Genomic DNA, 27603 nt, shown 5'->3' on the forward strand with positions numbered 1-27603 from the left:
CTATTAAGAGGAAATTTGGGTTCATTAAAATGGGAGTTTCATTTTTTTGCGAGCCAAGGACACATCGGAGGAAGTCCCTCGGGAGGAAGCCCATAGGAGGCAGCCGTGCATTTGCATTGGGTTGCACTCAGTCTTTTGTGTTAGGCTTTGGGCATCTGTCATAGGATGCTAACCCAGTGTTTGAGTCCCATTTTCATCGTGAAACCGGACCCGCAAGAGGTTCTGAGTTAAGAGTAAAATCCACAAGTAAAAATGAGGGCAAGTACAACAGTCTTGCTACAAATTCTTGGAAACCTTCATTGAATAGAAATATCGAAATGGCAAGCTACTGTTTGTTGACTTATTCTCCATCTAGGCCTATGCACTTTTGGAGACGCCGTCTCCTTCTCTCTAGTCCTTCCCCTAAGAGTCCGGTGCTCTCCAGCACCTGCCACATCAAAGTGGCAGTTTGGACACTCCCAAATGGTGTTCCTTTGAAAGGTTCTTTGAGTTTAGGGAACAAAAAAAACCACACACACCAAAATTCCGGAGGGGCACGCTCAGGCTTTGGGCGGCTGTGGTAAGGTTTTCCAATGAAATTCTCATAAGATAGCCCCACGACCCTTGAAGAAAGAGCAGGTGGATTTTCATGACGGAAAAACCTTCCTGGCCTTTGATTCACCAGTGTAATTTTGGGTTTTCTGAACAGAGTTTGGGATTGTCCTGTGTCCTTTGAGAAAAATCTCTCCAGACTATCCCCCAAACAATCCCTGTGACCTTCTGGGCTGACCTCTCTACCTTGTAGTTCATTGGCCCAGTCGAGCCCCTCAGAAGCCACTCCTTTCTGAAGACGCTCCTATGCGACCAAGACACGTAGATTCCTAAGAGACCTTGTCTGCATCCGTCCACTGACCGCAGGGTCCTGTGCAGATGTGCTTTGTTTAGAATAAGCCCATGTGTGTATCGACTGGACCCTCACAGGAATACATTTTTACTTACCCTGGCGTAGGAAAGACGATTCAATTATGCATTCAAGCTCCAGAGTGAACCTTTATATATTGAACTATATTTTTCAAGGATCTACATTTTCCAATTGGGAGACCTTTTTCTATTTCTGGGACCTCTGGCTGCTACAGCTTCCAGGGCTGCCTCCCCGGTGAAGGTCGAGACAGTGACAGATGAGCTCAGACGTTGAAAAATATGAACGGACATTGGCATTACTTCAGTTCACCATGCAGTTATTGAGCACCTGCTTATTCGCCCTGATTTTATGAATTATCAGTTCATGGCAGGCTTCTGCAGAGGGGCCGGACACTAAGGATAGAGGTCGCCATCAGTAAATGAAAGGAGACTGGCATGAGGAGGGATGTTGTGACAGACGCTCCCATGACTTGTAAATGAGTGGCCTGAGAGACTGCAATGGAGATCTATTGACTTCTAAACTGCCAGGAGGAGAAGAGGTTCTTAAACTGGTTCAGAGGTGAACAAATGAGAACAATGGCTGAACACTATGAAGAAGCATTTCTTAACATTTGTAACAATTGGATTTTGGATCCCAAAGGCAATGGCAGAGGTCACATACTTTCAGAGAATTGGAATAAAATAGTAAATAACCTGTGTTCCCCAGGAAGACAGCATAGGAATGTAAAAAGGTAGTTTCTGGTCATTTGATCTGCATTTAGTTTTATTGCAAAAACAGTTTCTCTCCCCCTAAAAAACCAAACTCCTATCAAGTCCATACCGCCTCATAGCACGACCCCGGAGGCGAGGCTGGAACTGACCCCATGGGCTTCTGAGACGGCAACCTTTTATGAGAATAGAAAGCTCTGTCTTTCTCCCTCAGTGGGCCAGGTGGTTTCGAACTGCTAACCTTGTGGTGAACAGCTCATTGCGTAACACAGTTCACCTCAATGCATATAATTCAGTGATTTTTAGTATATTCATAGATCTACTGCGACCATCACTAGCATCAATTTTAGAACATTTTCATCCCCTTTAAAAGGAACTCTGGGCCCTGAAATGGCACTCCATGCATATTCTCACCTCCTCTTCCTAGCCAGCAACAGTCTTCTACTTTGTGGCTGGCATCGCCTCTGTCTTCTGGACATGTCCTGCACATGGGCTCTGATAATCAGTGGTGTTCTGTGGTGACAGGTTTCTTTCCCTTCACATGTTTGCAACATGGCAGGGCCTATCAGTACTTCATCCCTTTTTGTGGTCGAATGAGATTCCATCGTATGATGTGCCCACTGTGTTTATACCTTCATCTCTTGATTGACATTGGGGCCCTACCCACCTCTCTATTTTTAATTACAGAGAAAGATAACTATATACTATATATTCTGAGGCTCAAATCACTTTTCAAATCTGGTTATTTATTTCATGAACCTGGGGGGTAGGGGTTACGGGTTGGGCTGTGATCTGTATGGTCGACAGTTCGAAACCGCCAGCAGCTTGGTGGGAGAAAGACTGGGGCTCCCTCCTGGGCCTTTCCGGCCAGCCCCGCTGTGTGCTGGCCCGGCGCTTACACTCTGAGGCTGCCCAAACAGCAGCTGGCCGCTGCTCACTTAGCCTTGTGAGGACAGGGCTACTTATTTCTTTGGCCGCCATTTTCTTTCTCCCTCTGCCATCCTCCTTCTCAGCAACATGCCACCTCACCTGTCTGCAAGCCACAGCCTTTGGCAGAGCTGTGACCTAGCTGACAGCAGCCACACCACAGCTACTTTTTGTACAAGTCCCTGGATCGAGCTGGGTGCGTGTGAGTCCGAGGAAGTGTCAATGAAGGACACCAATTTACTGGTGCGAAACCTCCACTAAGCAGAGGCGGACAGGGCGAGGGAGCATGCACTCCCAGACAGGCAGTGTTTGCACACACAGAGCAATGGGCTCGCCAAGAATCCTCGGGGCAGGCAGCCCAAGACTGTCTGGCGTACAGAGGCTTCCTCATCCGTCATGTAACGAGCTCTCCTCAGTTGATGGTAGTCAAGAGTCAGAGTTTGTACAACGAAAAGAATTAGAAACCCACAGCGCTCAAGATATTTAACAGAAAACATGCTATCTGAAAGGTCAGCAGTTCAAACCCAGCAGCCTGTGCATGCGAGGAAGATGTATGGTAAGTTTGCTCCTGTGAAGATTTAACATCTTGGAAAGCCTAGCGAGCAGCTCAGTGCTACCCTGCTGTGTTGGTGCGGCACCATCAAGTGCATTCTGACCCACAGCACCCCAAGAACGAAGGGATGGAATACTTCCAGTCTTGTGCCAGCTTCCCAATTGGGCCCATGGTTGCAGCCACCGTGGCAATCCGTTCTTTTTTCCCTGCCCTTCTACTTTACCAAGCACGATATCCTCTTACAGGGAGTGGTCTTCTCTGTAAACATGTCCCAAGTCTGTGAGATGAAGTCCTGCCTCTGAAAAGCACCCTGGCCGTGTTTCTTCCCAAACAGGCTCGTTTGTTCTTTTGGCAGTCCCTGGGACTTTAAAGATTCCTCAGCAGCACCGTCATCCGAATGCAGGGGTTTTCTCTGGCCTTCCGTATTCAGTGTCCAACTTCCTATGAGGCCACGGGAAGTCCCCTGGCTTGGGTCAGACGCACCTAACTCCTCAAAGCAACATCCTTGGTTTTCAACAGTTTCAAGAGGGATGTGCAGCAGATTAACCCAGTAGGATAAATATAAATTGAAAATGACTCCAAGACAGGGGATATGTTTGATTTTTTTACACCCCCCCGCCCCGCCCAACCTTTTCTTAGTACAAACTAAATGCTGGTTGGAAAAGAAAGGTATCCTGGTGGTGTAGTGGAGCATATGTTGAGCTGCTTACTACAAGGTCAGCAGTTCAAACCCACCAGCTGCTCCTTGGGGGACAGGTGAGACTGTGTGTTCTTGGGCTGTGAGATTCCTGGGCTAGGAAATGCAAAGGAGCAGCCCTGCTCCATCCTGTAGGATCACTCCGAGTTGGGGTAAACGTGATGGCTTTGGTTTGAGTTGTAAAGGAAAGTGGGAAGAACTCCAAGGGCGTTGAGGAGAAAGGTACTGAGTTAGGAGGCAGGGGACTGACACACTCAGTGGTTTTGACATCGAGCCGTTTCGAGGCAGGGGAAGCAGAAATGGCAAGGTCAGATGGTTTTTAATCAGGACCCTAATGCATGTTGGCTCCTGGTCTGAAAAGGAAAGCCTTTTACCAATATATTTACTGTTGGCAGATGGTTAAAAAAAAAACTTTTTTAAAGGATACATTTGGTGCTCTCTAAAGTGAGGGAAGCTCATTGAAGACAGAAGATACTAAAATAACAGATGTCTTCCTCTGCTTGCTCTCTGCAGGGCTTGGGCACCAGGGAGGTGGGAGAGGGGCTGAGAGCCAGCATCACGTGACCAGGTGGTGGGGCTGGGAAAAGCCCTTCAGTGCCCAGGGAAAAAGACAGGCTGGATTTGTGGAGCAAGCTTCCCTGCCCCTCCTCACCCAGGACGACCCTGCTCTAGGCAGACGACAGGGTCTCCTTTGCCTCACCTATCCGTGACTCATGATCAGGACAGCCCCCACCAGTGGGTGGCCTGGTCCTTTAAAGAGCTATCTGTTTTATTTGTAAACCCAAGTTCTCTGGAGCCCCATTTAATTAAGTTCCAATTTGCACCTAACCCTGATATACTTGTGGGTTTCCCTGGTTGGAGCTATTTTTATGTTGTTTTCTGGAAAGATGCCTGCCCCCCCAAGGCAGCCTCCCTGACTCTGCGCCAAGTAGTTCAGGGAATGCTGTTTTATTTCTTTGAACGCTTCCTCGTTTTCTGATTCTTACTCGAACCTGGCTTTTAAGCTATTGAGCCTTCAAAATTGCTCTCCCACCTCGAAATACTTGGTTTTTTTTGTTGTTGTTGTTATAGTTTCCTTCTGGAATGGAGTCACTGCAGACATCTGGAGGGGTTCTCCAACTTCCCTTCCATCTTCTGATACTTAGCTCTCTCCCCTGTGGTGAAAAGACTCAGGCGACGTGTCCATCTTGTGGGGCATCTGGAAGGCCGCAACCGCAGCAGGCCAGGTGGCATTGACTCATCACGTTGCTGTTTTCTTTGAGAGGATCTGTATTCTGATAAGGTGGTAGAGATGTCTTGCCCTCACCTCTTGTGGGTAAAGGAGACTGTGCTGACAGACAGCTCTCAGTCTGGGCCACACAGAGAACTCCTGTGGCAGAGCTGCCCAGCTAGATTCTCTGTCCACCCTACCAGGCGGGGTCAGATGGCAGTGTGGGGACACAGTTCCTGTGATCGTCACAGGACCGCCTCTGAGAGATGAGGTGGTCATAGCCAGTGTTGTCATGGTTGCCGGGGGAACCAGCCGGCTCCCTGCCTCCCCCTTGCCTGGCTCACTGCTCAGCGCTGCTGAGTCTTTCTTCTCACCCTTTGGCCTGGCATGCGGCCTGCGACGTGCCCTCCTGGCTTGACTTGGACCCAGTCTCTGGTCTTTACTGTTATTTAATCCCTTGGCATGGTGCCTTCAGCCTTGTGGCCAGTGAGTCCTACAGTTCTGGCCCCACCCCTGGGGCAGCCCTGCTGGGGAGGAATGCAGACTGCCCCCTCCTGATCTGTTGGGAGTGCATCTGGGGTCAGCTATTTAGAATGCAGGCTAGTAAGGGCATGAACTTGCCAGTCCTTCCAGGGCTTGCCTGAAGTAGTGGGCAAGGGCTGCGGCAGCTCTCCTGGGAACTGGCCTTGGCTTTGGGGAGCTTGGTGGCTCTGTGATCACAGGCCTGATCCTGGAGAAGGAGATGGGGAAGATGTGTGAACAGGGACCCCGTCCTACATGGCTGCTGAGTGGCTGTGCGTGTGTGCTGGCCAGTGGGCTGGGAGCCCTGTCATGGGGAACAAAGCCTGTGTCACACACTCGGAGTCCAGTCGACTACCAGCTCTCTGTGGACCAGAGAGTACCACTACGGAAGAGTCTGCCCCCCCCCCCCAACTGCTTTGGGTCTGAGTCCCGCAGGGGGATTCCTGGACAGAGGCATGGGCAAGGCCAGATTAAGATCCTTCGGATGTGGCGGGCTCGAGAGTCTGTGTAGGCTGGTTTTATCTGCTGCATCAGAGGAATGGCTTCAACTCATGTAGCGCTTACTATGTGCTCAACACGAGCGTAAGTGCTTTCTGCATATTAATGTGTTGTCAGGAGCCCTTGTTGGGTAGGCGTTGTTGGGTAGGCGTTGGCTGGTAAGTAGGTTGGCGGTTCAAACTTACCAGCTGCTCTGAAGAAAGATGAAGCCGTCACCTCCCCTGAAGATTTATAGCCTCAGAAACCCTCTCTAGGTCTAGAAGGTTCTCAGCTCAGGAACCCTGGCTCTCAAGGACACCTATGGTATTAGGGTCTCTCTGATCCCTGATCCCTTGTTTACTCTCTACCTCAAAAGATATCGACTCAAGATACCGTCTAACCTTGTAGCTTATATCCTGCCTGATGAACATCCCTCCTTCTAACCCTAACCCTGCCTCATGAACATTAGAGGCTGGATATACACGCGTGGGATGAGTACATCACATCACATAATGGAGGAGGCCACTGTGACTCCTGGCCTAACCAAGTTGACACATGCTTTGGGGCCATCATTTGATCCCTAATAGGGTCTCTGCACCCGGGGAGCAAGCTGAGGTCACCATCGTGAGACTTTAAATGATTAATAAGGTTATCTTTGACATTGTGATTTCTAAGTGAAGTTTGAGACCACGAGCATGACTGGGGGAGCTTCAGGTGGCTGATGTGAGATCCTGTCTCCCATCAACTGTGCTCAGGACCAGGTTTGGGTTCCCCAGGTCCCTCCCTCCCTCCCCAACTTGGGGCCCTGTCTGCCCTGGGTCCTGAGTTTAAAATGGAGCCTGTGAGGCCTGGAAAACTCAGCATTCTTGCTGTAAGTCTCTTATCTCCAGAAAGTACCACATTGGATACACGTTGAAACCACTAGAGCAGTTTGACAGACAGACAGAGAGAGAGAGAGAGAGAGAGAGAGAGAGAGAGAGAGAGAGAACAAAAGAACGAAAAAGCTCTTGGTTTTCCTGCTTTGGAACAACAAAAAATTCAGTTACTACTGAGCCAGCTCTTTCTCAGTAGCAGTGTGCTATGTAGAATTTTCAATGGCTGAACTTCTTGGAAATAAGTAGCCAGACCTTCCCTTCTAGATGGCCCTGGGTTGACTTGAACTTTTGACCTTGATTCAAACCTTTGACCTTTCATGTTTATGCCACCCAGGGCTTCCTAACTTGAACAAAGAACCCCTAATTTTCATTTGGCGCCAAGTCCCACAAATTCTGTAGCCAAGCTCTGGGTAGCAGCTTTAGGGATTCAGAACTGGGTGAAGCCATGGGTGGGGAGACTGGGGAGGTGGGAACAGTTGGGGATTTTCATAAACTGAGTCCTGTCGTGAGTGAAGGATGGGTTTGCCAGTTCATTTGCTACTCCCGGGTAGCTCTTCTATTTCCTGACTGTGTCAGTCTGGGTAGACTAGAGAAACAAATTCATAGACACTCATATGAGTAAAAGAAAGAGCTTTATATACAGAGTAATTGTATACTAAGAAGACATCCCAGCCCAGTCCAGATCAAGTCCATAAGTCCGATAGTAGCCTATATTTCTGATACCAGTCCATATACCCTCTTCAGACTCAGGCAACACATGCAATGATGCCAAATGAAGGAAGATCACAGGCCAGTGAGTGGAAAGTCTTGTGGATCCAGTGGCGGTGGAAGCATATCAGCACTGGCATGGGTCTCCACAGGGCTCCTCCAACTCCAGGAATCTGGCTCCATCAGCATAGTACCATGTGGCTTGTCAACAGGAATGTCTCTCAAGGAGAATGTGTTCCCTGCCTCCAGGGAGGAAGACAGGTTCCCGGAATCCTCAGGAGAAGGCCATGCCCACAAAGAGGCCTCATTGGCTCCGAGCTGATTGACAGGCTAGACTCCACCCCTTCGCTCAAGTTGACAGTAGATTATGTAACTGCCACACTGACCCAACAACCCCAGGCTTGGCTTAACTGGGTTGTCCGACCTATCTCAGGAGCTGGCTGGGGTTACTGAGTCACGCAGCGGCACCATGCGGTCTCACCACCCGGGACAACATGCCTAGAGGTGTAATCTACACGAGAGTGGCTTCCATTATGGAGTTTCTAGGGACTGCAGATGGCACTGGCTGCTTGTGTTGTCAATGAGAAAGTCAAAGCAAATGCACCCACTCTAAGTACTGTGAGCGGAATGCCTCTGGATCATCTGGCTGTAAGGCAGCAGTATCGACCTCCCGCCGGCAGCGTGTTCAACAGCGCAAGAGAGAAATCATTTAAAACATTTAAACAATAACTAAAAATAAAACCCAATGGTAAGTGAGCCGGGAGTGTGTAGGAAGGAGGAGGGGGAGGAGGAGGTCACTGATGGCCATCTTTGGGGATAGCATCCTTACAGTGGCTCTCAACTGGCTGGCAAGTTTGCCCTCCAGCAGATGGGAGCACTGCCTAGAGGCAGTGTGGGCTGTCAGGACTTGGAGGGAGCGGGGGAAACTGGTATCTAATGGGCAGAGGAGAAGGATACAACCAAACATCCAACAATGTACAGGGCAGTCCCCCACAAGGTCAAAGGCCCCAAATGTCAATTCCGCAAGGCTGAGAAACCATGTTTCTTTAAAACAACTGTGGGAGGCGATTGACCGGGAGAGACAATACAGAACCACTGGTTCTGAAGGGTATTTTCTGTGGAGGGAAATATTCCTCGGGGTCTCCACTCTCTCTTTTTTTCTTCTTCTTTTATTAGAAATGAAAACTAAAGTTTTTATGGTATATACACACAGTTAACTATCTTAGCAATTTTCACATTAATTATCTTGGCCCCGTTTTTCCACCATCACCATTACTACCTATCTCCAAAACTTCCCATCACCCAGATTTGAGCCCCTTCCACGGGAACGGATCTGATGCCCCCCCCCACCCAGCCCCCTGGAAGCCATTTATAATTCTTTTATTCTCTTTGCATTTGCCTAATCTAGGTATACCATTGATTGAAATACCGTATTTGTTCTTTGGTATCTGGTCTGGCCTGTGTCACCCCGAATCATGTTTTCAAGGTTCATCTATGTCAGAGCAAATGCAGAGCTTCTTGATATCAAGATAATTATTCCATTGCATGGACTTATCACATTTTGTGTATCCATTCATCTGTTGGTGGACACTTGAGTGGCGTCTACCTTCGGGCCCCTGCGCGTGATGCTATAGGGAGCACTCACGCGCTTGGAGCTGCGTGCGGCCTGTCTTTCCACTCTCTGGGGCACACACCTTGGGTTGGAATTGTTGGACTGTTGGGTAATTGAGTATCCAGAGGGTAGGAAGGCTTGTTAACAACCTGCGATGGCAGGTGACACCACCTTGCTGGCTGAACGTGAGGAAGACTTGAAGCACTTGCTGATGAAGATCGAGGATTGTAGCCTTCTGTATGGACGACAACTCAATGTAAAGAAGGCCCAAGTCCCCACCACTGGATCTACAGGTTCCATCATGATAAGAGAGGGGAAAACAGAAATTTTCAAGAATTTCATCTTACTGAGAGCCACAATCAATGCTTATGGAAGCAGCAATCGAGATTAAAAGATATGTTGCATTGAGTACACCTCTCTAAATTCTCAAAAGCAAGGATGTTACTTTGAGTGCTAAGGCACGCCTGGCGCGAGCCATGATATTTTCAGTTGCCTCGTCTGCGGGAGACAGTAGGACATTGAATAAGGAAGACAGAAGAAGAATGGATGCATTTGAAATAGTTTGCTTCAAAATAATATTGAAAGTACCCTGGACAGACAGCCAAACACCAAGCAACCAAATCTGCCTCGGAAGAAGTTTGTCCAGAGTGCTCCGTAGAGGCAAGGATGGCGAGACCCCGTCTCTCTTACATTGTACATATTGCGAGGAGAGACCCGTCCCTGGAGAAGGACACACGTGTGGTTAAGGTGAAGGGCAGAGCAAACGAGGAAGAGTATCCACAAGATGGCTTGGCACAGGGGCACCTACAATGGGCTCAAGCATAAGAACAATTGGAAGGACGGCGTGAGAGGGTGGTGCTGTGTTCTCTTGCACATGGGGTTGCGGTGAGTGAGGACCTGCTCCACGTCACCTAACAACCACAAGCTGACTCTCTGGGTCTAATTTTGCGGGGTCCCCACATGGGTTGCCACCGTGGCCGCGCCAGTTTGCATCCCTGCCGGCCATCCATGGGGTGAATCCCTCCCCTCCTCTTGAGCACTTGTCTCTGTTCTGTGACTAGCAGCCATCCGTTAGGACGAATGTATTCCCCTCCATGTCGACAGCAACCCTTGGAGACACGGACCATTTCTAATTCACAAGAAAACACAACACAAACCCTGAGACTCAGAGAGGTGGAGAGAAAAATACTAGATACTGTCTCGTCACCTATCCCCAGAGGCTATCTATGTGTGGCTATTATTTTTTTCCCTACGTCTTCTCACACGTTCGAGTTTGGCTGTGCCCTGACCGTCACTGATACTACCCTCAGCCTTCTTGACCTGCCAACAGGATTGTATACCAACAGCTCCTGCCCGTCTTCTTTTCCGCCCTGTCTGTTTGTTTCTTAATTTTATTTTCTCTCTTCTCCAACCGTCCAGGTTCTTTTCTTCCCTCTCCGGCTGCTGCCTTGTGGATCTCAGGGTCAGCTTGGCACCCCATTCCTGGGTGATATGGGCACATTCGTTTCCGGGATTTGGTCAGGGCCCTCTTCTGCTCCCAGATCTGCGTCCCCAGCCCTGACAGGGCTCCTGAGCTCCAGCTCAGCGCCGCCAGCTGTCTGCTGTCTCTTTCTGCCCAGAGATTCTGACGGTATCCGAAGTGAACTTACAGCACGCCTCTCTAACGTCCCCCCTGTCCCGTCTCATGCATTCTGTTGGTGGTGCCGCCACGGCCCAGTCATCTGGCTCAACTTCTGTCTTCTAAAAGGCCTCTTCTTCCCGCAACACACGTTCTGGATAACCAGGTCCTGGCCTTGAGAACGGACTCCACAGTTGCAGGGCTTGGTGCAGAATGAAAGCAGAGCAGCTTGTTTCCAAAAGCAGGAGCCCTGTTGGTGGAGTGGCTTAGGCATTGAGCTGCTGCTAACCACAGGGTTAGCAGTGGTCGGTTCGACCCCACCAGCTGCTCCTCAGCAGAAAAATGAGGCTTTCTGTTTCCTTAAAGAGTTAAAGTCCCAGAAACCCACAGAGGTAGTTCTTCTCTGTCCGGTTGTTGGAATTGATGGCAGTGAGTTTGGGTTTGTTTTGTTGTTATTAAAAACAAAGCAAATTGGAACAACAGCAATATGACGGTTATTTGTTTTTTGTCTTACAAGGTCCCCACCCCACCCCTCTCTCTCTCTGTCTCTCTCAACCTGTCCAAATTGCCCCGGGGATTTTGTTGCCAGGTAATGTTGTGCTCCCTGGGGGCTCCTCACAAGAGGAGGACAGACCCTCAAAGGCACCTGGGGCTCCGCCCTGTACCTTGGCGCATGGGATGTGCCTACCTGACTCCACTCCTTCCCGACTTTGTGCCCAGCCCTTCATTGGGGACTGCTGGTTGCAATGCTTTCTGGGAATGGTGGAGGTGGGTGACTGAGAATTTGTCCCAGGGGGAGAGCAGGAGGTAACACCATGTGTCAGCGGAGCTCCAAGTCCCTGGTGTGTACTCTGTGTCCCACCTGATTTCAGCCTCAAAGATAAAGGTATGAAGGCTTTCAAAGCAGTGACCACCGGGCATTCAACCCCCAGGGTCGTGAAGTGGGTGTGGAGCCCTGTGCAACTCACGGGTTGGCCCGTGTGGCCCCATGAGCCGCATCCTGCCCACCACGTGCTCTCCACCCCTCCCGCAGCGCCTGCCCTGCCTCATACTCCGCTCTCCATGCGACACTGTGGTTGTAGTGCTTGAGATGGTTCCAACTCACAGGGATCCCTGTTCAGAGTAGAACTGCCCCGTAGGATTTTCCCCATAGGATTTTCAAGAAGCCCGCCCTTTCACACTTAACCTGGCAGGGGAGATGCCATGATCACGAAGGTGGTTTTCCCAGGGCAAGGCTCATCCATTGCACTCCGGATGTGCTGACTCCTGCGATTTCCCCAAATGTGGGAAACTCAGCTGCATGATTTGTGGTAGTGGGGGACTGCGTTTAAAAAAAAGAAGAAGAAGAAGCCTGCCCTTCCGCAAGTAAGATCCCAAGACCTATCTTTCAAAGAGTCTCTGGGTGGGTTCAAACTGCCAACCTGTAGCCTAGTAGTTGGGCACTCAACATCTCATGCCACCAAGAAACTCCTTGATTACTCTCCAAGCCACTCATCAAACCCCGTCCCTGTCCCTGTCTTCTCTCTAATTCAGCGTCCGTGTGGCTACAAGAGGAATGCTCCTCAGAGAGTGTTTCAGTTTCATTGCTCCTGCAAGGGCAAGTTCATTGCATGGCCTTACACTTCCTTGACCACACTTGAACCTTTCCACGGGCAGGCTGCAACCTGCTGCGCCAGCCTGGCTTCCCCATACCTCCCTGAGCTGGTTGTGAGCTTCAAGGACATGGTCCTGTCCTCTGAGGCTTTGCATCGTTCTGTCTTGGCACCAGCTGTCCCTCTCTGTTTCTTTACTTCAGGTCCAAGCATCTCACTCACACTGTGGCCTGGCTCAAATTCCATGTCTTCCCTGAAGCCAGGCTTAGCTATCTCAGAATTAGAGTCTTCTCTCAAACACTTACAGTCCTTTGTGGACCTGCTGCTTTTCCTCCGACTTTAAGTTTCCAGGCCTTTGAAAGGGCGGGGGCCGTGTCTTTCACAGCAGGGCTTTAAGGAAATGGGCCTGGAGTGAAATGTATTGATTTACAACCTAGCCCCTAGCTCAGTCCACATTTTAAATGCACCATACAAACAGCTCAGAGAGGCACAGCCATGGTGTTGAAAGGTCCAACAACGGATGTAAAATACTACTTTGGGAAACCAGCATCCACGTGCTTTAATAGATCTTTCTGTGCTTTCAGTGGGAAAATGATGCTCTCGTCAGAGAATGGAATCCTGAGTGGCTGAGCTAGCCAGCACCCCTCCAATCCATCTAACATGTCTGAATTTAATACAAGGGATGTGCATTTAAAACCAAAAAACAACACACAGATGGGTTGAGGAGCAAATGTTTTGATGACAACCAGTTGCCAATATACTCAGAGAAGGCCCACGTCATCAACATGGGCCGGATTTGCATTTCCTTGAAGCCCAGCTAGGTTTGGGAGCCATGTGGCTCAGAACAGGTTCAGGCCCTTGTGTCTCTTGCCCTTGGGAGATGGTGTCTGCCCTCAGCCTGGGGTCCCTTCGAGAGACCCGAGGCATTGCCCCACTTCCCTCCCATGTTGCAGGTGGCCCTCCAAATGATCGTATGTCCAGCTTATAGGATGACAGTCTGTCACTCATCTGTCAGTGTGTCGCCCTTCTGTGGCTTGCGTGTTGCTGGGACGCCTCACGCTAAGCTGCCAGCATTTCAGATGCCAGCAGGGTCCCCCAAGGTACGCAAGTTTCAGCGGAGCTTCCGGACTGAGAACGGATTGGCCATGGGGGAATTCTCACTGTTCATTTGGGAGGCCCAGGTTTGATTCTCGGCCAGGGCACCTTGTGTGTAGCTTCTGCCCACTTGTCAGTGGGAGCTGGTATGTTGGTATGTTGCTCAGCAGGGTTCCCTGGAACTTCTAGACTAAACTGGACAAGGAAGAAAGCCCAGGGATCTCCTTTTTAAAGTCTGCCAATGGAAGCCTGTGGATCCCAGGGGTCGTATCAGCCATTCAGGGGATGGCACAAGACTCTGGTAATGTGTGTTCTGCTGTGCATGGGGGGTTTCTCCGAGGGGGGCGTGTGTTTGAAGGCAGCCAACAACAATGTAGTTTGAGACAAAACAAGGAGAAAACCAGCCCACATTAAACTTCCATCTGCTCTGCGTGCGCTCCTGCCTCTCTCCTTCCCGAGTCCTTCCTTGACCTTCAAGGAGAAGACGCAGCCCCTAGCCGAGCCCTGAGCATCCATCCTTACGGCTACGGTACCTGTCTGGGACCCCTCACGTCCCCAGGAAAGTCAAGCTGCATGTGGGCTTCAGGTCTGGTTCCCAGAGGGTCTGAGCCCCTTTGGAAGGAGATGTTGCTAATGAAATTCTCCCCTGATTGGGTTTCAGATGCTCCAGGGGCTTTCTGTTGTCTGTTTAAGATTTCCTGATGTGAAGACATAATTGGCTGGATTTAATTTGGTTTGTTTTTTTTCTTTTCTGAAATTCCGTGTGTGTGTGTTTCTGCTTGGTGTTGCTAGTTCTGTAGGTATGATGTTCCTTCCACGTCTGGGTGGCTGGTGGACAATTAGCATGTGTCACTTATCCCGCCCCCCCACCACACACACACACACACACCTCCCCACACCTCCCACCGACCGGACTGTCAGCATGATTGTTGCAGAGGCGGGAGCAGTCTCACTCGCAGCCGAGGAGATGGGGCAACGGGCTTGGCTTGTCTAGGAGCCCAAGCATTGGTACCAGTCATGGGTCCAACCTTTTGCTTGTCGGTGCCTCGGTCTTGTCACTGGGAAATGCAGGTGCAGCCTGCCTGCCTCTCAGGCACTGGCGGGCATCCTTTCTCAACTGCAGAGCGGCAGATGTGAATACAGAGGAAACCGCAGCCCCATTTTTCGGGCAGTGGCGACCTGTGGTTGGAAGTCTTTGTTGTAGAATCCATGGGACGGACAACTGCGGGCATCCTTTCCCCGTCCAGACGGTAGTGTTCCCGAGTCTCGGTTTGGTGGAATCCGTGGAAACACGGGACGCCACTTTGTCTGAACAAGATCATCTCAGAGGCCTGCGCTCCCGTTGTTGCGTTGCAGCAACAGAAGTGGAAGAAGGAGCACTGGGTGGCTGATCTGTCAGGGCTGTGGTGTCTGGGATGGGCCTGGCCCCGTCTACATCCAGGTCCCATGCCTCGGCCATTCCAACCCCAACTCTGTCATTGCATTGCCTTAGACAAGAGGAACTGTTGGCTAAAAGGGATGTGCTTCAGGCAGGGGAGGTCGTGAGAGGTGTGTGACCTCTTCAGATAGCCGAAGGACTGTCGGATGCAGGGGGCGGGGTTGGGGGGCCCTGTGTTGCTGTGATTGAGAGGGTGGAGGAGGGTGGTCTTGAGTGGATGTCACAGACTTGGCTCTCCAGTGTGGGCGGCTATCCGATGGTGAAATGGATTGCTTTCTTAGGAGGTGCTGCTTTGTTTCCTTGTCCCCGTGACCGGGCGACCATATGCTGAGGCTATTGTATTTGCTGCTAGGAAGATCGACCGACTCTGTATAGGGTTACTGTGGATTGGCATCAACTCAATGGCGGTGGATTCAGTTTGGCTTACTCTATCACTGCCAGTGTGGTATTATCATTGTTAGGTGCCATCAAATCGGGTCAGACCCCTAGCAACCTTGTACACAACAGAGCAGAAGGAAACACTGCCCTGTCCTGTGCCAGCCTCTCAAATATGCCTCGGTTTGAACCCATTGTTGCAGCCACTGTGTCCATCCAACTCCGTGAGGACCTTCCTCTTGGCCGCTGCCCCTCTGCTTTACCAAGCACGAGGCCCTGTACCGGGGACTGGTCTCTCCTGAAAACATGTCCGAAGTATGTAAGACGAAGTCTTGCCATCCTTGCCTCCCAGGAGCACTCTGGCTGGACTTCTTCCAAGACAGGCATGTTTGCTCTTTGGCCCTCCACGTGCTTTCAGTATTCTCTTCCAGCACCAGAGTTCAAATGCATCGATTCATCTTCAGTCTTTTGTATTCAGTGTTTGGAATGGTGCGCCTCAGGTGCTTCTTAAAGTGCCTAATGGCTCCCCAGGGCCTCCTGAATAAGAGGACTCCAAACCCCATCGTCTGTCCTGGGGACCTCCATGACTGCCCCACCCTGCCCATCCAACTTTATCACACGCTATCAATGTTCACTTACCCTTTATTTAGTGCAATGAATATTAAGTTGAGCATGTAAATGCTAACCGGGAGCTTCACCATTTGAACCACCTACAGATGCTGGGAAGAAAGGGCTGGTGATCTGCTTCCCAAGGGCCCCCAACAAATCGAGTGCTGTCAAGGTCATTCCGACTCATTGTCATGCCTCTTGGAAAGAGTAGAACTGCCCTATGGGGCTCCCCAGGCTGTCAGACTCCATGGCTCTGACCATCGCTGCTTTCTCCTGTGGAGCGGCGTGGGGGATTCCAACCACCAGTCTTCAGTTAGCAGCTGAACACTTAACCACTGCGCCACTAAGGCTCCGTTCTAAAAGGTCACAGCGTGCAGACCCTCTGCAGTGCAGTTCTCTGAAACACGTAGGATCACCACGAGTTGGAGTTGATTCAAAGGCGAATGACTGGTTGGTTGGTCTGTCTTATCCATCAGTTTATCTGCATGTCTTTTTGTCTGTCCACCTCACAGCCCTTCTTAGGTGAACCATGAAATTCCCCCACTCCAAATATATGGCCTCGTCCTAAGATGATGAGGCTTAGTCTCTGAAGAGAAGGACATTCTTTCGGTTATCTCCCCTAAGAGAAGGAATGGGTATTTCCTGCTATTGTCCATGACAAAGACCTGATCCACAGTCAAGGTTTTCCAAATTGTTCCCTGAATTCTTTTCAGAGCTTTGGTAAAAGCTGGCTCACTCATTGCTTTTAGTTGGGATGCCCATTTAGTCTCTCTTACTTCAAAACAGTTTTTGGACAGTGACTCCATTCACATTTGGGCCAGTCAATCCTTTGTCATGGGGGTTGCCCTAGGAAGTTTGGCAGGATCTCTGGTCCTTCTGCCTAGTGGATTCCAGTGGCTGGTGCCCCTCTACCATTGGTAAGTGTGTCCTGATGGGTGAAATTACCCTTCTGTCTTAAAAGAGTCTGCTCAACTGTAAGATTCAAGGCATTGACTCTTTGAAGAGACCGAGCTTGTTACTGTGCAAACAATCCTGCATTCTGATTGGCTGGATTGTTTCTTGGTCATATTATTAACTCGTTTCTAAAGCTCCTGTGCTTTTTGTCAGCTAGACTCAAAACAACTCACTGCCATCAAGTTGATTCCAATTCATAGTGACCCTATGGGACAGAGAGGAACCGGCCCTGGAAGGTGTCCGAGACTGTACACTTTTACAGGAGCAGAAAGCCTCGTCTTTCTCCCAGGGAGTGGCAGGTAGTTTCAAACTGCTGGCCTTGTAATTAGCTGCCCAACGTGCAACTCATGACATGCAAGGGCTCCTTATAAACTGGAAGGTGAGGCTAAATGGAAGGCTTGATTATGTTGCAGCTAAAGAATTTTGAATGCTGCCACCGGCGGGTTGAGTTGCACTGCGGTGATTTGCATGAGGTTGGAAGCCATGCCACCAACAATGGGTTCCATGTAGCTCCCAGACTAAGCCTGAGGAATAAGGCCTGGCAATCTGCGTCCAAAAGCAAACCGTTGAAAACGCTGTGAGTATGACAACACAGGCTATGCGTTATGCACTCCAGTGCTGGAAGGTGAGTCCCCTACGTCAGAAGGCACTCAGAAGACACGGTGGCTGTGACAATGGACTTGAGCAGACTGATGATCCTCAAGGTTGTGCACGGGCAGGCAGTGCCTTGTCCTGCTGTACACAGGGCCATCCTGGGTCGGCGCTGACTCACTAGCCTGTCATCACCACCTCCACCTTTAACATAGAGCAACTCTGCAAGGTCCCGGGCCCGGGGGTGGGCCCATCACACTGAGTGGAGTGGGAGGTGGAGAAGAGGCGTGTTGCTCACATCTGGCAGGGAGCCCCCGGGTGTGAGTTCCTTGGAGCGGTCCTGCTGGAACAGGGCACTGCCACACCGTCGGCTCTCCCTGGCAGGACCCTTCGCTGTCCGAGAAGGAAGGCGGGCCCTCTGGCATGCTTTCTTTTCAGCATCGGTTACCCTCATGCTCTTGTCCTCCTGAAGCAGGCAGGAAGGAGGCCAACGACACAAGAAGCAGTCGTCGTCTGTCTGTGAATGGAATGCTTGCCCCTTAGTTTGAAGGTTTTCTCCTTACCACTTCCTTCTGTTACATGGGGGCCAACTGCTGGGTTATGTCTCGCTTCCTTCGGGAAAGGAAAAAAGATAAATAAAATAGAAGTAGGCTTGTATTTCTCTCAGCTTACACTAGTCCCAGGATTTTGTGGCTTTTGTGTTTTTATCCTAGAAGTTTTAAAAAAAAAAACAACGTGGTTAAATACCAGATAGTTGTTGAAGCCTCTCCTGGTAAACTGTGACCAATGCTCCTGGGACTCCGGGTATTTTATGAATGAAAAGGTCTGACTGGGGAGGGTCCGATGCTCATCAACAGCCTTGGAAATCTGCTCGGTGTTGAACATCAGCACAGCCAGTGTGCGCCTTAGAAGCAAGGATGCAGAGGCTTTGACTCACGTGCTTTGGACATGTTGCCAGGAGAGACTAGGCCCTGGCAAAAGTACATCATGCTAGGTAAAGTGGACAGGCGGCGACAAAGATGGGCCTGGATATAGCGATTGTGAGGATGCACAGGGTTTCTTCCGGCGCACATAGAGGTGCTGTGGGTCAGGCCGGACCTGATGGTGCCCAATGATTGAATGTTCTGTGGGGACTTACAATGGACAAGAAGTGTAGGACTTGTCACGGTACTGACGAAGAGGCCTGTTGTGCGCGTGCTACCCTTACACCAATGATACCAGTCAGTTTAGTTAGGAATCTATTCTGCCCAAAGGCAGGCCACAAGATGCAGTTTACTATGGTAAGTCTGCTTCACGTGTGACGTGTCTTGGTCGCCTGCAATCGACTTTGGCACCCCTATATTTAGCTTCACTCTGCTTGAGCAGGCGGGATGAGCTGGGCATGAATTCTCGGGCCTCGGAGGCAGTGCCTGTCTCAGATGGTTTGGAGAAATGGGCACGGGGAATTGCCCGAGCTTGAGGCTGATGATCGTATATGGTTATAGAGGATGATAAACGGGGGTGATGGGGGCTTGATGATGACAGAAGCCTGAGCTTGGTATTTTATAATTATGCTGTCATAGAATGTAAACAGAGCGGTCTGTTTACAGCAGTTCATTTTTTATGAACTACAATTATTATTTCTGGATAATTTCGGTATATGGCAATCATTAGAGTAAGCCGTGCGTCTGATTAAATAAAGCATTTGTCTCTAATTTATGCCAATTTAAAGATGTCTTTTGTGATTTCGTTGTCCCTGGGGCGGGGGAGGCAGGTTGCTATGGAGACAGTATAAGGGGAAAGTGACAAGCAAGAAAGCTTAGCAGATTTGATTTGGAAAATATTTGTGATGTAGGTAATTCTATATGCAATACTGTTATGCAGCAGAGCCATCTGCCTTTGGAGAGATGTGTGTCATGGAATTTTATGGTAAAGCCATGTTTCTATCAGGAACCCAATGCTGTGTGTGTGAGAGCAATAAAGAGACAACAGGGTCCTCCTCTTGTTTCCCGTGGTGGGATTCTGAATGCTATATAAAGTAATGCAGCCCCTGTATGATTTGGGAGGCAGTTTTTTAAAATAATCATTTTATTGGGGGCTCATACAACTCTTATCACAATACATACATGCATCCATTGTATCAGGCACATTTGTACATTTGTTGCCATCATCATTTTCAAAACATTTTCTTTATACTTGAGCCCTTGGTATCAGCTCCTAATTTTCCTTCTCCCTCCCGCACTCTCCCTCCCTCCCTCACGAACCCTTGATAGTTTATAAATGATTTTTTTTTCATGTCTTACCTTGGCCACTGTCTCCCTTCACCCACTTTTCTGTTGTCCATCCCCCAGGGAGAAGGTTATATGTACATCATTGTGATCGGTTCTCCCTTTCCACCCCACCTTCCCCTTCTGGTATCACCACTGGGAGGCTGTTTTTACTGGAAAGCAAGATACACATGTGTGTGGCTTAACTTTCCTATGAGTAAGATCAGACCAAATCTATAGCTGTGCTTATAGATTAGGCTTATTGTTGTCAGCTTTTCCCCAAAGAAAAGCCCCTCTCCTTTGGTGTATTATTTTTCTGTCGTGTTCCGTCGTGGTTTTAAAGACCCAATCCCCACCGCCCATGTGACAGAGCACTGAGTGAGGTGTCAGTATGCAGCTGAGCTTCCTGAGCCCCTCCCCCCTTCCTGGCTTCATCCTCACCCAGCTCCTAGTGCAGGCCAGCGCCTGCTGTGACTCCTCCATTCCTGCTGCTGTGGGCACTGGCCAGGCCAGACATGCTCCCCTGTCCCCTGCCACCCCTGACATGCGCAGAGACCCAGTTCGTCCCAGTCTGTCTGCCACAGCAGCCCCCTGCCCAGCGCAGTCCCACACCTGGTAGTGCCAGTCTCTTATACCTAATGGATACAGCTCTTAGGCTTTGTCAAGGAGGGCTCCCATAGTGCTATAGTACACCAGACTTTATGGAATTTCACTGTGGATTGTATGGCGACTTCATGTATAGCACACGGGTTTCCCCAAAGGTCTAAACTGTGTAGCATCATGTTTTGCGGAACATACCATGGACGTTGAGTGACATGCAGAACATATCATGGACATTGAGCTATAGACACCTGCGTCTATATCGTAAGACTCCTCTAAGGCTCTTGCTGTTCGGTGCCAAGGAATCCGTCCCGACCCACAGCAGCCCCGTGTACAACAGAACCAGACGGTGCCTGGTCCTGTTCTATTCAGTGCTTCTCTCCTTGGCTCCAGTTTATTTCCTACTGACGACAGCACTGGGATAACCTTTCAATGGTCTTGGCTATCAGCCTTCATGGTTTCAAAGATTGACCACCTTTCAATCAGTGACCCCACCATGGTGCTCTCCCTCGACCCCCCCATCAGTGTGAGGGAGGGGCCTCATGGCAGCCTTGTGGACACTGCCCGGTGCTGGGTCAGCCTCACCACGGTGACTGGGCTGCAGTCAAGGTGCCAACTGCTTTCATTGGGAGTCTTTCCATTTTCGCTGACCCTCTGCTTTGCCAAGCATATTGTTCCTCTCCAGAGTCTGGCTCCACCGACTGACTTTGTTGGGGAAATTCTCGCCATCCGTGCCTCTAAGGAGCATTCTGGCTCTCCAAAATACCTGACACTGAATGAAATATTGAGTGGTGTGGGGATCCCTGGTGGTGCAGTGGATTCAGCACTGGTCTGCTAATTGAAAGGTTGGTGGCTCAAACCTACTCTGTGGAAGCAACATAAGGGAGACTACTTCTTGCAAGATTTACCATATCAGTAACCCTGTCGGGCCGCTCTAGTCCTACCTGTTGCAATTGACTCAATTGCTAAGTAGCAAAAACCAGCCCTACTCTTGATATTTTGCCTCAATTTGATCAGTTTTAGTTGTCCTGTTTTTCATCTCTCTCTCATTTTGGCTCGCCTATATTTGGTATTGTTTGGAGAACAATTTAGCAAACTATTTTCCCCGTTAGACTCATTTTTTTCAGACATTTTGGTTTTTTAAGCCATATTTTAGAATTCTTTTATTCATATGCAATTGAGCGTGTCCCCCCCCCCCCAACATTTTGGAATTCTGATGTGCTATAAAGACAAGCAAGCAAAACACTTAAGCATGAGACTTGTTAGATTTAACAATTCAACAAGTATATATTGACTACCTGTGTTAGGTACTGTAGTAGGTGGGGCTTTCTAGAGAAAAAGAACCAGTAGCACTCATACATGTATAAAGAAGAAAGGCGCTTGTATCAGGGAAGTGGCCCAGCCCAGGCCAGCACAAGTCCATGGGTTAGATGCTAGCTGGAGGTCCTGGGACTCGTGCAGCTGCTGGTCGATGAAGCAGGACAGCGAAGCCGAAACAGAGAGATCACTGGCTGGTGGGTGCAGAGTGCTGTGGATCCAAGCTTGACTTGGCAGTGTGCTGTCAGGTCCCAAGGTTGGCAGACCACCTACGTCACTGGCCCCAGCAGGCAAGCATGCGGGGTCCAAGGAAGCAGGAAGGAGAGGGGCAAGAAAGAGAAAGAAGCCTTCCTTAGTGTCTCATAAATAGTCCACACCTCCGGGGAGACTTCAGAAAACTGTGTTCTGATTGAGAGGTTGGGCTCCACCTATACCTTCACACAGGCGCTTCAGGTTGGCATAAAATCTAACCATCCCAGGCACACATCCTGCCTTCATGGAGCATTGACTCTTCTGTTCAAGGTCGACTAACACTTTCTGTCTTCTCAGTATTTAACAAACGATCCTCTAGCCCAGTGTTCTCAACCTTCCTCATGCCTCGACAGTTCCTCATGTTGTGGTGATCCCTCCAACCATAAAATTATTTTTGTTGCTTCTTCATAACTGTCATTTTGCTACTGTTATGAATCAGGCAACCTCTGTGAAAGGGTTATTCGACTCCCCAAAGGGGTTGCGACCCACAGGTTGAGAACCACCGCTGTAGCAGAACTGAAATTTCAGCTCATGCCTTCATGTAATAGATTCAAGATGATTTCATTGACGCTATTCTGTCTCTTAGAGGAGGGAGTGTATGCCTTTTCCTCAAATCTGAGCCTTATTGACCAATGGATTATGAGAGAAGAAACTTTTAATGTGTTTCTGGACCTGGGTCATAAGAGACCAGCGGATTCCACTGAATCGGAGCGCGGCCATCATGGTGAGGAAGCCCAAGTAGTCCTGCGGAAAGGCTCCTGTAGAGCGGAACTGAGGCACCCAGCCGACAGTCCTGGGCGAGTTCCCAGCCAACAGCCACTTGCCAACCATGTGAGTGAGCAAACCCTCTTAGAAGTGGATCTTCTAACCTGATTGATGAACTCCAGCTGTTTCCATATGGAACCCAGAGGAGCTGCTTCTGCCAGGCTCTGTTCAACTGGCATATGTGTTAACCAAAATCACTATTTTAATTAGAGTTATTTGAAATGTTAATAATGTTATTTAAATTATTGTTATTTTAAGCCACTGAGTTTTGGGGCGGCTTATTATATAAAAACTGCAACTCATTGTCACTGAGTTAATTCTAACTTATAGCAACTGATAGGACAGAGGAAAACTACCCCTTGTTGATCCATACTGGTTTTCCTAAGCACGGAGGCTCCAGATCAAAGCCCCAAAGCGGGGTTTAAGAAAAGGAGTCCTGTCCATCCTTCAACGAGAGGACTCTGGGTGGGCATAGCCAGTGTTCTCAGCATGAATGGTCTAGGGTTCAGTGGTTACACAGCCACGTGAGCTAACTTGCATTGAATGTCTTCATATATACTGAACTCATAGGAATAGTCTTTTGTCTGTAATGCATCCAAGCCAGCATGGAGTGGACAGATTCTGCTTTGCTCGTATCGTTGCTGTGCTCTGTCGGTGTAGTGTCATTCTACAGCTGAGGTCTAACAGACGAATATCCCAGGGAGTTAAAATCTACCCAGGGGCCGTAAGAAGACATAGAGGTCATGGGGTTCAGAAGTTTCCTTGTGCAGCATCCTGGACAGATGGTTTTCATGAGCATGACCATGTTTTCTCCAGTTCAGTGGCAAGCTGGTACAGAGTTAACCATTGTCTCTCCGGGAAAAGCAAAATGGCAAAGGCTCTGATGGAAAGCATTAGCTGATTTCCATGGGGTAAACACTCCCACCATGGCTGATTGTACACTCGCACCCGTGAAGTCACCGAGTGAAGGAATGATGCACACAGTCAACTCTCTTGAGGAAGCGCAAGGCAATTCCAGCCCGCCGCTGCCCTGGTCAGTAGACCAATGATGACACAGAAATAAGCTATGATGTGTCTGCTCATGGGTGGATGCAGTCTCCAAGTTATCCCCTACGTAACCTCATCCCTTATCTACATGGTGAGGTTCTAAAAACCAGGTTGCTATGTTGAAAATCGATGTCATGCAGAATTAGAGGATGGAATAACACATCATGACATAACGCCGAATGATATCATTACAGAGGTTCCAATGACATCCTCAGATTAGTGTCAACCCCTGAGACTCGCGGCCAAGCCAAGTCGGTTTCATCATCACTCTTACAGCTAGTGTGATGGTCAGACACACATTGTTAATGCAAAAAAAAAAAATGCCGGGCAGTAGATTATTTTAAAACTATTTCTGTAAGTACAAAATGTTGATTAGCTAGATAGTCAACAAGTAGGGAAAGGGCATTTACTATCTGAGTAATGTTCCCAACTGCCCTGGGAAAGTTTTCCTTGGTATTTTTCCTTACTTACCCTTGGTGGAGGGGGCTCTGGTGGCCTTGCTGGGTGAGCCTGTGACTGCAGGGTCGGTGATTCAAACTCACCAGCTTCTTGGTGGGAGAAAGTTAAGTCTATCTGTTCCTGCCCAGATGCACGGCAGGGTGGGTTGCTTTGGGTCAGAACACTGGGCAGCAGGACCTTGGATGGGTCTCCTTTCTGGTGAAGGCAATCCTTCGTGGTCATAGTTGGTGGTGAGAGGTGATGGTTTGTCCAACATAGGTCTGTTCAGCATTCTTGGCAAAAGGAAAAGGAAAATGGGATCATCTGGTCTTTCAGGAGTTTGACTGGAGCCGGTGCACGGGGTCTACAAGACCAAGGAGCCACTGATCTTGTCTCCACTCCAAATTTTCTGGATGGCAATTGAGTCCAGAAAGACTGCATGCTGCTTACGCCGTTGCCAGTTAATGTGTGACCTGGAAGGTCCTGGGGGGCTGCTCCCAAGAGGAGAGTGGTTCTGGAGGAACACAGACTGGACACTTGGTAGGAGACATCTGATGTGAATCGAGACTTGGAGCAGACAGCACGAGTGTGTCATGAAGTTGGCTGGGTTTGCATGACACTTGCAGACTGAGGCAGAGGTGGGGCCTCCTCAGGGATGCTCTCCTCCAGGCCTGGGGAAGGGGAGGGAAGGGAAGGGTGTGGCGCTGGTGTCTGGCAGGCTGGGGCGGGAGTCACAAGGAAGAGGTCTGGGTTCCTCCCATAGCTCTCCCTCGCTGTTCAGGCCGAGAGAAATGCTGGGACTCGGACGGCAGCTCTTCCTTGAGTAAAAGGTTCCCGTTTTGAAAGCATACATCACTACAAAGAATAACTCCCTACATTTGAAAATCTGATTTACAAAACCCAGGCGAACCACCTTCGTCTTTTTCTTTTAATTGAAAAGAGAAAAAAAATCAGCACTTCACGCATGGTAGAAGTACTGCTGCTGCTTTTAACTAGGGGCTTCCTTTGGAGAGCCTGGATGGAAGGTTCTGGTTGGATATGCATGGGGGTGGGGGAGGAGGGGCATGAGTACTTTCTGCTCACTTATTTCTTTCCTTTCACCCAGACGCTGGGTGCTGATGGATGTTTGGTTTTGTTCTGGTCTTCTGTAGAGAACGCACCGATTTTAATGAAGATGTGCACGTCTGTGGGGCCTCTGGAGAAAACATGATTTGCAGCATTCATGGGAAGGTGAGCCTTGCCTGATGGATGGAAAGCCAGTGGAGAGGCGGCTCCACGGCTGGATAAAAGGCAGGGCGGCGACGACCACGCTGCGTGGCAATAAGTCAAATGGGGAGGGGTGGCCAGCACTCTGCAGCCGTGATTGGTTACAAGCTCGAGTTTTATTTAGCGTCTTCCTTTATTAATGATGCTGGTGGTAACAATAAACAGCAATTTAATGAAATTCACAGATGATGCTAAATTGGGAGGTGTTATCAACAGCAGGGAAGCAAAGCAAAGCCCTAGAGAGGTTAGAAGTATGGTGGAGAAATAATAGCATGGGCTTTTTCTAAGAAAAACGCAAGAGGGTCCAACTAGGATGAAAGGAAAAAATTAAGCTGAAACTGATATGTTTTGTGAGAACAGATTCCAGGAGAGCTGGCAGGGCCGTCGCTGATAGCAGAGAGCGGAGCTTAGAGCAAGAGAGTGGAGACCATTCAAAGGACAACTGATAGACCTTCTCATTTTCCCACCTTTCTCTTACTCTTCCTGGAGACCTGAACGTGAACTCCATTGGATTGAATAAGTAGTTTATTTCAAGTACCTTCTTTCGTGCAGGTGCTAGACTAGCTTCCAAATTCCAGGACTGAAAATTTGAGGGAGAAAGAAATGATTCCATTTGGGGGAAACGGAATGATTGGTCTGGTTCTCGGAGTGGTGAAGACTCAGAAGTGTAACCTTGGGTGTGGCTTTTCTTTGACTTCCAGCTGACTTGTCAGAGTACCCAGTCTCTGGACTTGAACCTGGAAACCCCTCCCTTTTCTTCTTTAGCCCCAGCCTTCCATGCAGCCCCATTAAATAAGACGGATGTACACCACCATCAGGCTACTCGAAACCTACCCCTGGTCCAAGACCTGAAGATGATTGGATAGAATGTGGAGAGCAGAGGAAGGGGAAGTGTGAGATGCATGCCAGGCTTCTGGTTTGGCCCGATGGGATGTTCAACTTTGGAGAGGAGAGGAGAAAAACACGATCTCTAAGAATCCTTCTAGGGAAGCCCAGTGGGTATCTGTCTCCAGCAAATGGTTGAATATAAAAAAGCCAAAAGGTAAGGTTGGCAAGCTAACCAGCACAGGTGGTTTGTAGTTTGTACCACCAGGAGAGATAGACCATCCCTAGGGAGTGAACAATGGAACCAGAGCAACAAGAGTTGAGCAGCACTGCAGGGCGCCGGGCAGGACCCCTGGGCTGAGGAGAGAGCTGGGAGGCAGAAAGGGGGTCAGAGGAGAGTAGGCATGTCTCGAAAGGATGGAGCGAGAGGGGAGCCAGGAGAGTAGAAATGTCTAGAAAGGATGGCGTGATTGTTCGCTACGACCAGATGCAGCAGAGACATGGAGGGAGGGCAAGCCCCGAGACTTCTGTTGACATGCAACCGAAGGCAGACAGTGAAGAGACAATTGATTAGGACTCCTTTTCCTAGAACCAAATCTGACTGTTGAATTTCCCTGGGCAGATTTATCAGCCTAACCTTCCACGGACTTCTGCAGGGTGCTGTAGGGAACTCACCCATCAGGGCAGCTGGCCTCCAGTTGCAGCTCTGTTGCTAATTAGCTGTGTGACCTTGAGACAGTCACTTAACCCAGCTCGGCTTGCTTTCTCATCTGTAAAGGGGAGTAACATCTGTGCACATCAGAGGGCTGAGATCAGAGGACTGCAGGAGGCAGTCGAGTACAGATGCGTTGGAAAGTGTAAAGCCCAGTGGGAGCGACATGGAAGGCGGCAGAAAGACTCTCAGCTAGTGCTGCGGGGCACGGGGCCCACACCAGAGGAAGCCTCCTCCACAGACAGCAAGCTGGCCCGTGGTGCCAGAGACGAGAGCAAGGCACCCAAGGCCGTACATTCGTCCTTTGTGCTTCTGAATGGAGCAATACGGCCATTAGAACTAAAAAGAGCTGCGTTAAGATTTTAGCTGCGAATTTTGTGTTTCATGTGTGTCGGGTGACGGAGCCCTGATAGCATAGGGGTTACTCCTTGGGCTTCGAGCCTCAAAGTTGCCAGTTCAAAACTACCAGCCAGTCCTTGGGAGAAAGATGGGGCCTTTCGACTCCTGTCAACAGTCTCAGAAACTCACGGGGGCAGTTCTGCCCTGTCTCAGAGGCTTGCCATGAGTCACCATAGACTCAATGGAAGAGAGAGCAGTGCCACCATTTAGCGTGTTCAACACATCCCATGCCTTTCTCTCTCCTCTCCTCGCTTGGAATAAACAAATAGGCAATT

The 27603-nt window shown here is 49.5% G+C and overlaps 1 protein-coding gene and 1 pseudogene across 5 annotated transcripts in view; both read left to right on the forward strand.

Moving 5' to 3' along the window:
• SH3RF3 (SH3 domain containing ring finger 3) overlaps positions 1–27603 on the forward strand; it is a 508325-nt gene that overhangs the window by 78395 nt on the left and 402327 nt on the right. The window lies entirely within an intron of this gene.
• LOC142461812 (U1 spliceosomal RNA) lies at positions 11985–12167 on the forward strand (annotated as a pseudogene).

The sequence above is a fragment of the Tenrec ecaudatus genome, chromosome 11, assembly GCF_050624435.1.
Source record: "Tenrec ecaudatus isolate mTenEca1 chromosome 11, mTenEca1.hap1, whole genome shotgun sequence".
Classification (NCBI taxonomy): domain Eukaryota; kingdom Metazoa; phylum Chordata; class Mammalia; order Afrosoricida; family Tenrecidae; genus Tenrec; species Tenrec ecaudatus.